At 44.7% G+C, this 8,105-nt stretch overlaps 1 pseudogene; it reads left to right on the forward strand.

Moving 5' to 3' along the window:
* The first annotated feature begins 228 nt into the window (after positions 1-228).
* LOC138843837 (adenylate kinase 2, mitochondrial pseudogene) lies at positions 229-1,034 on the forward strand (annotated as a pseudogene).
* The last annotated feature ends 7,071 nt before the right edge of the window (positions 1,035-8,105 follow it).

Here is an 8,105-nt window from a genome sequence, read left to right on the forward strand (position 1 = left end):
ACCTGTCCTGAGAGATGGAGGGAGAACTCTCTCACATCTGTGTAAAAGAAAACAAACCCAGGAACCGAACAACCTTGAAAAGGAAAAGGAGGGTTGCCTTAACCGCGAGTGAATCAAGACAAGACCCAGGACAAAGCCGCTGTAATGAAAGTGGTTCAGGGGACGTGAGCGATGGTGCGAGGCGCACTGGCCTGGCAGCACTGGACCTGTGAAGAGTGGGAGGTTCGGCAGACACAGCTCCCAGTGTGCCAGCAGGAGAGCCTGCGGATCCTAAAGACATCCGGGCCATGCTGCTAGGGCTGCCCCGGGGCCGACACTCAGGCACCTGGATTGGCAGAAAACTTTTGTGTCTGCTGCTTGGCCACTAGGGACATGCTGAAGGCCATGGTAGCTTCTGGCTCCAAGCTGGGAAAACAGCTGTGGATACTGGGAAATTGGTGAGTGATGAGATGGTCATGGAGCTGACTGAGAAGGCTCTGGAGCCCCCTTCACGAGAATGATTTTCTGCTAGATGGTTTCCCTCAGACGATGAGGGAAAAGAGGGAAGAGACGATGATGGAGAAGAGGGAAGAGAAGCTTGGTTCTGTGATTGAATTCAGCATCCCAGACTCCTTGCTGATCCAGAGAATCACAGGAAGGCTGATTCACCCAAGTGGCCATTCCTATCACTAGGGATTCAACCCCCGAAAGAACCCTTGAAAGATAGCATCACTGGGGAATCTTTGATCTGTCGATCAGATCAGAAAGCTTTGAAAATCTGCCTGGAGGCCTACCTTACTCAGACCACCCCAACTGTGGACTACAGGCAACGGGGAATCCACTCTGCCATCGACATGTCCCAGACCCCTGATGTCGTTTCTGCAAGCATCCTTGCAGTCTTCTCCAAAGCCACATGACAGTAACAGAAGGCCAGACAAGATCACACCACTGCTCATAACCCTGCCACATGAGCCCTGCTCTTAGGGCAGAGGGGAAGGGTGGAGATGGAGGGCTGGTGAGGAGCGCAAGTGTTTGGAAGAGCAGCAGTGTTCTCATAGTGAGGCAGCTTCTTTTACATTCAGGTGAGTTTTAAAAGTGTAAGCAAAAGGGAAGAGTAATCAAAAAGCACACTCTTTTGAGAGATTGGGTACAAATAGAGAGAAGCAATCGTATTTCAAAGGAATTGAGTTTTCATTCTCTTGAACTGGTGATGATATATTTTTAAAGCCTGTGCCCTAAGACCTCAGCTTTTATCTCAGAACTTCGTGGATTACCAGGCCAAGAATACAGGAAATGGTACTGGGGTCTGTGTGTCCTGCAGCATGGTACAGGAAGCATTTTGAATATTCACCTTGGTTCCCCACATCATCAGATCAGAAAGTCATCTGCATGTCTGTGAGATCTGGGGGGTTCATGCACACAGGTGCTGGCTCAGCAAATCAAATTTACTGGCATAATGGGAGACTGGACTCAGTCCCTTCCTCTGATGTCCCACTGATTTTGCCAGTCCCCCTGCCCTCCTGGCTAAGCCCTCAGCATCCACTCAATGCAGTGCTACACTTTTCATCCGTGGTGTGTGAAGAGTACCTTTAAACTAACGAGCAAGGGTCCTATGCTATATCATCCAAAGACTGGCCTTTCCACTCTCAATGCCTGTGATTGGGATAACTCAATAGCACTGTGATGACTTGTCTTCGGTGAATTGCCTTTCTTAACTCACCAAATGCTGCCTTGTTCGACTTGTTGGCAAAGTATATGAAAAATTTGAAGAAAAAAAAATGTAGTGCAGTGGGGTGGACATTTGGCCCAAGCCAAATGGTTTAGGAAAACCATGACCCACATCAGAGTACCTGAATTCCATGCCTGGCTCTGATTCCTACTAATGCAGAACCTGGGAGGCCGCCATTATGGTTCAAGTGCTTGGGTCTCTGCCACCCATGTGGGGATCCCCGGATAAAATCCTCAGCTGTCTTCGGCCTAGCCCAGTTGTTGGAAGAGCTCTCTTTGTCTCTGTGCCTCTCAAATAAATAAAATAATAAAAGGCAAGTGATGCAGCATGAATATGACAGCCAGCAGACATTGGCAAGACAGAGCACTCAGGCATGGAGACTGTGAATCATTGCAGAACAATGAATTGTTTGTAAATATGTTGGGACCATGAGCTCACCCAAGAAGGAAAGTGAAGCATGTTATTCTATGTAACACTACAAGTAAAAACAAACTCTGGATGAATTAAAGACTTAGGGGCAGGTATTGTGGGCAGCAAGTGAAGCCACCATTTGGGACACCACCTCCTACATTGCAGGGCCAGTCTGAGCCTTGGCTACTTTGCTTCTGATCCAGTTTTAGTGCAAAGGCAATAAAGGGTGGCTCAAGGACTTAGGCCCTTGCCACACATTATGGAAGACCAGAATAGAGTTCCTGGCTTTGGCCTGGCCCAGATCTGGCTATTGTGGGCATTTGGGGAGTGAACTTCCAGATGGAAGATCTCTCTCCATCTCTCCCTCTTTGTCATTCTGCCTTTCATATGAATAAAACTGTCAAAAGAGACTTAGATATACATTTTGCAGCAGTGTTAGAGGCTGCATCAGGTAGGCCTTGTGAAAGTGCACCTCACTAACCCCTACCACAACCCTGGACCCCTGCAGCTGCCCTATTTCTCTGCCCCTCAGAGGACCCAGCCAGCCCCTTGTTCCTGGCAGCTCCTGATGCCCAGGACCCCTGCCCACAGCCCACTGGCCAAGCCTGTCCGTAGAACCAGGCATAGGGTGGCAGCTGGCAAGAGCTCCCCATGGCCAGGCCCTCCACTCGGACTGTTCCATCCAGGAGAGGAACCAGCTCACAGTGGTGCGGTCAAGTGTGAGTGGGCACTCCCCATCCACTCCACCCAGTCTTGTTTGGAGATTCCTATGAGGGTGCTTCCAAAATTTCAAGGATAAGTGGAATTTAAAAATCAATTTATGGGGCCAGCATTGTGGCATAGCTGGTAAAGCTGCTGCCTGTGATGCTAGCATTGCATATGAGCAGTGGCTTGAATCCCGCTGCTTCACTTCCACCACCCAAATATTTGAGCCCCTTTATCCACGTGGGAGGAGACCATAAAGAAGCTCCTGGCACAGTCCCAGCCATAGAGGCCATTTGGGGAGTGAACCAGCAGATCGAAGATTCTCTCTCTCTCTCTATCTCTGTCTCTCTCTGTAACTCTGACTTTGAAATACATAAAATAAATCTTTAAAAAAAGATCAATTTATTTGATGTAGAAACTTGTTTTGAAATCCACACATTTTCTGTGAACTTGGGAAAACCCCTTTGTAATGCATGAATTTCAAACTTCTTGCACCACAATAATGGGCCACTTCATTCCATTTTCCCCCAGACTTTTGGAAGTGCCCTTGTGACAAAGCAGGGTTCAGTAGGTGACAGAATGACCTGGCCAGATGTCTTGGGTACAGTCACGGAAGGAGGGTTTGGAGTCCTGAGAGCAGCATGGGGTAGGGGGTGGGTTGGGCCAGGGTTCCATCAGTCTTCTCAGTCACCACAGGGTGCATATGTCAGAAAAGATGGATTCTGATGAGTTTCCAATGATTTTAATTGAATCGTCCAAGAGTTAATGCAGAAGGACAGCAGCCAGCACTGCCACTCAAGGTGACATCCATGGTGGCATCAGCAGAGTGGGCTGAAAGTGGACACAGCTTGCCATGAATGTGTCTTGCTTTCAAGAGCAAGGATGGCCCCTTCACCAGGTTCACCTCACAAGGAAAAGGACAAGAAAGGCTGCCACTGTGTCATTTTCTAGGAATCTCTTGAGTTTTAGTGAGCACTGCCAGGAAAAGCCCCCATTTTTGTCCTCATGGTTTCCATCACGCTAGGCTTTTCTAACCAGCCTTAACAGTGGAGCTGGCTGGCCCTACTGTGGCCAATTACAGACAACTTGAAAGACCACATGGAGGGTGCTTTGAAGATCATCTAGGGGCCAATATTGTGGCGTAGCAGATAAAATTGCTGCCTGTGGTGCTGACATCCTATATGGATGCCAGTTCAAGTCCCGGCTCCTCCACTTCCGATCCAGCTCTCTGCTATGGCCTGGGAAAGCAGTGGAAGATGGCCCAGGTCCTTAGGCCCCTGCACCCGCATGGGAGGCCCAGAAGAAGCTCCTGGCTCCTGGCTTCAGCTCGGTACAACTCTGGCCATTGCGGCCAACTGGGGAGTGAACCAGTGGATGGAAGACTTTCTCTCTCTCTCTCTCTCTCTCTCTGCTTCTCCTTCTCTCTGTGTGTAACTCTGACTTTCAAATAAATAAATAAATCTTTGGGAAAAAAGATCATCTGATTCCTTGTAAATGCATGTGTATGGAAATGGACACATTCCTTTTTTAAGGGCTGACATTTTAATAGAGATCAATCAGTTTTGGAACCTCAGCTGTTTCCCAAAATGAAGTTGTACATTGTGAAATAACTTCTGGAATTGTATTGCCTACTATTATCTTAATACAAACATAGGGAGTTTTTTGAAACATAAATTTCTGTCTGTCTTTAAAATTTGGGGAACTGGCATTGTGGTGCAGCAGGTTAAGCCTCCACTTGCAATACTGGCATCCCATATAGGAGCATCTGTTCCAGTCCTGGCTGGTCCACTTCTGGTCCAGCTCCCTAATAATGTGGCTGGGAAGCAGCAGAAGATGGTCCAAGTTCTTGAGACCCTGTCATTCATGTAGGAGACCCAGCTGGAGCACCAGGCTCCCTGGATTCAACCTAGTCCAGGCCTGGCCGTTGGGGCCATTTGGGAGTGAATCAGCAGATGAAAGATCTGTGTGTGCATGTGTGTCTCTTGCGCTCCCTCTCCTTTTCAAATGAGTAAATAAATCTTTAAAATAAAATTGTGATGTCAACTTGAACCTTAAATACACTAAATTAAATCTACAAAATGAGACATCACAGACCTTTACTGATGAACAAGCTTTTGCTTTCCAGTGGTCAGATTACCAAAAGCCTATTGTTTTTGTGCATTAAAGCCTTTGTTATTACTCCTGCTTTGAAGATGATAATATTCTGTGTGGACAAATATTTGGACTCATTCAGGTGTAGATAGTTATTTTTTAGAATATTTCTTTATCTACCTGTTTATTTATTTGTATATTTATATATTTGAAACACAGAGTAATGGGGCAGGGGAAAGAGAGAGAAATCTTCTACCCGGTGGTTCACTCCCCAGTTGCCTGCAGTTGCCAGGGCTAGGGCTGGGCCAGGTGAAAGCCAGCCAGGAACTTCATTCAGGTCTCCCATGTGCATGGGAGAATTCAAGTATTGGGGCCATCTTCTGCTGCATTGGCAGGAAGCTGGATCAGAAGCAGAGCAGCCAGGACTGGTGCTGATATGGGATAAGGGCACTCCAAATGGTGGTTTAAACTGCTGTGCCACAGCACTTGCCCCTAGCCTTAGACATTTCAACATATGCAGATTTGAAAGTTTAACTACTCACAACCATGATGAAGATAAAGGGATTAATTTCTGTCTATCTTCTTTTTCAAGTAGTTTTGATATTAAAAACAAAAATTGTGTTTTGTTGTACTATAAAATGTGTTTGATGTACTATAAAATGTGGAGCTGATCTTTTCAGGATTAGAGATGATCGACGTTTTCTATGTACTTTTATACATTATTTTCTCATCAAACTAGTTAACAAGTATTTTCATGTTTGTAAGAAAATATGCTTTCGCAGAAAACTTTGCGTATATGTGAATATAAGTATTTAATTCTGTGTGTTTGCTTTTAACTTACAAAGAAACAATCTTAGAAGCTACAGAAACTAGCAGTGTTACTTGCTGGTCTGGTGCTGGTTGTACTCACTTGGGCCAGTCCCATCCCTACTCACCTACCTTCTATAACATACATAGGTAGAGATTCCAAAATCACTTTCAGCATGCCCTATCAATATTGACTGTTAAGTTGACAATTAAGCATAAGCTTTTAATCACCAATTAGTATAATTGTGTATGGCTTCTGATTCTGCTTTTAATTCTGTAGATTACACTTAGACAATTAAAAAATGTGTTTTTGGAGTGAACATTTGGCCTAGCAGATAAGCCACCAGTTAGAACACCTGTGTCGCTCATCAGATTGCCTGAATTCAATACCCAAATCTGGCTCCTGACTCCTATTTCCTGACAGTGCAGATCCTGGGAAGCAGCAGGTAGTGGCTCAACTAATTGAGTTCCTACCAATCCCATGAGATACCCAGATTGAGTTCTGGGCTCTTTTCTTCAGCAACCCTCAACCCCTGACCATTGCTGCTGTTTAGGGAGTGAACCTATGGATGGGATCGATGGATCTCTGTATCTCTCCCTTCCCCTCTCTATTTCTATCTCTCAAATAAGTAAACAAAAATTGTAAAAAAGACAAAATAGTGTTCCTGACTTTCAGATAATAAATGGTATTGTTTAATTTTCACTTTATTGAGTGTATACAACCATGCCATGAAGATTATAAATCTTATCCCTTTGTAGCTTCAAGTGTTGGAATTAAAACTGATTTGTTATCACAAGATTTTTGAAGATGATTTAAATGTAAAAAAATAAATGTATGAAATGGAAAGACTATAGACAACTCTCTTCATAAAATATGGAAGAATGGAGTTAAGCCATTCTTCAAAAGCACAGACTGTAATATGGGAAATAGGAGAAGTCTGCTCAGGCAAAGTCATCAGGCCGACTGGACGAAGATGTTTGCAATGCTTAAATATAACAACTAGTATCTCCTGCCAGAAAGACAAGAACCCCGTGAGTAAATGGGCAAAGGAACCAAATCAGCCATTTATTGATGAATGCAGGAGAGACAGGGATGTTCAAGGGTATTTCAAGTCATTAGTGGAAAAGTGTAATTAAAAGATAAACTTGGTCATCGTCCCTCCACCCCTTCTGGACTTTCAGGGCTGATGTAATCTGATACAACATTTGATTTATAAAAAAAACAAAAGGGTGGAATGTTAGTAAAATGGCATGGTCTTATCCATGGCACAATCTATGCCCCCAACACCCTCCTAGCCTTTGGCCCCCGCCGCCATTGCTAGAAACCAGGTGACCAGATGGCCCAACCTCAGGTGTCAGCTCCACTCCCACTCTAGTGGTATTCACTGCTCCTACTTCCCTGCCCCCCAGGCAAAGGTATAACAGGACCTGCTTCCCACACACATGCTCTCTCTCTCTCTTGATCTCTCTCTAAACACCCCACCCCTTTTCTCTTTGCCCCTTCCCTCTAGCCTGTTGGATTTCTCCCGTCAATAAACTCTTTCCCTTAAAAAAAAAAAAAAAAAAAAAGATAAGTTTTGGACAGGTGTTGTGGTGCAGTGGGTTATGCCTGTGAAATTGGTATCCCATGTCAGAGCACTGGTTCAAGTCCTGCTGCTCCACTTCCTATCCAGCTTCCTGCTCATGCACTTGGGAAGGCAGCAGAAGATGGCCTAAGCACTTGAGCCCCTGCCACCCACGTGGGAGAACTGGACGGAGCTCCTAGCTTAGCCCTGGCCATTGAAGCCATTTGGGGAATGAACCAGTGGACAGAAGAGTTCTTTGTCTCTCCTTCTCTCTCTATGTCACTGTGCCTTTCAAATAAATACAATAATTTTTTTTAAAGATGAGTTACTGGGGCAAAAATTTGGCACAGCAGTTAAGACTCCACTTGGAATGCCTCACATCAGAGTGCCTGGGTTTGAGTTCCAGCTATGCTCCCGGTACCACTTCCTGCTAATGTGCCCTCTACAAGTGATGGATCAATAGGTGGGTTCCTGTCACCCCATGATGGAGCTCCTGGGTCCTGGATTTGGCCTGGCCCAGAACTAGCTATTGTAGGCATTTGAAGAGTGAGTCTACAGCTGGGGGGATCTCTATCTATATATTTATCTATCTATCTATCTAACTATCTATCTTTCATCTATCTATCTATCATCTATCTCTATCTCCTTTTAAAATAAATAAAAATTTAAAAAGATTACTTTGATGCAAAATTTTTAAAATGTATACATGGTCTTTTATAATACTTGTTTTTCTTGTATGCATGGATTTCTTTTTATGTTATTTTTTATTTAATAAATATAAATTTACAAAGTACATGGATTTCAAAAGGTTTTTGCAT

Source organism: Oryctolagus cuniculus, chromosome 9, assembly GCF_964237555.1.
Source record: "Oryctolagus cuniculus chromosome 9, mOryCun1.1, whole genome shotgun sequence".
Taxonomy (NCBI): domain Eukaryota; kingdom Metazoa; phylum Chordata; class Mammalia; order Lagomorpha; family Leporidae; genus Oryctolagus; species Oryctolagus cuniculus.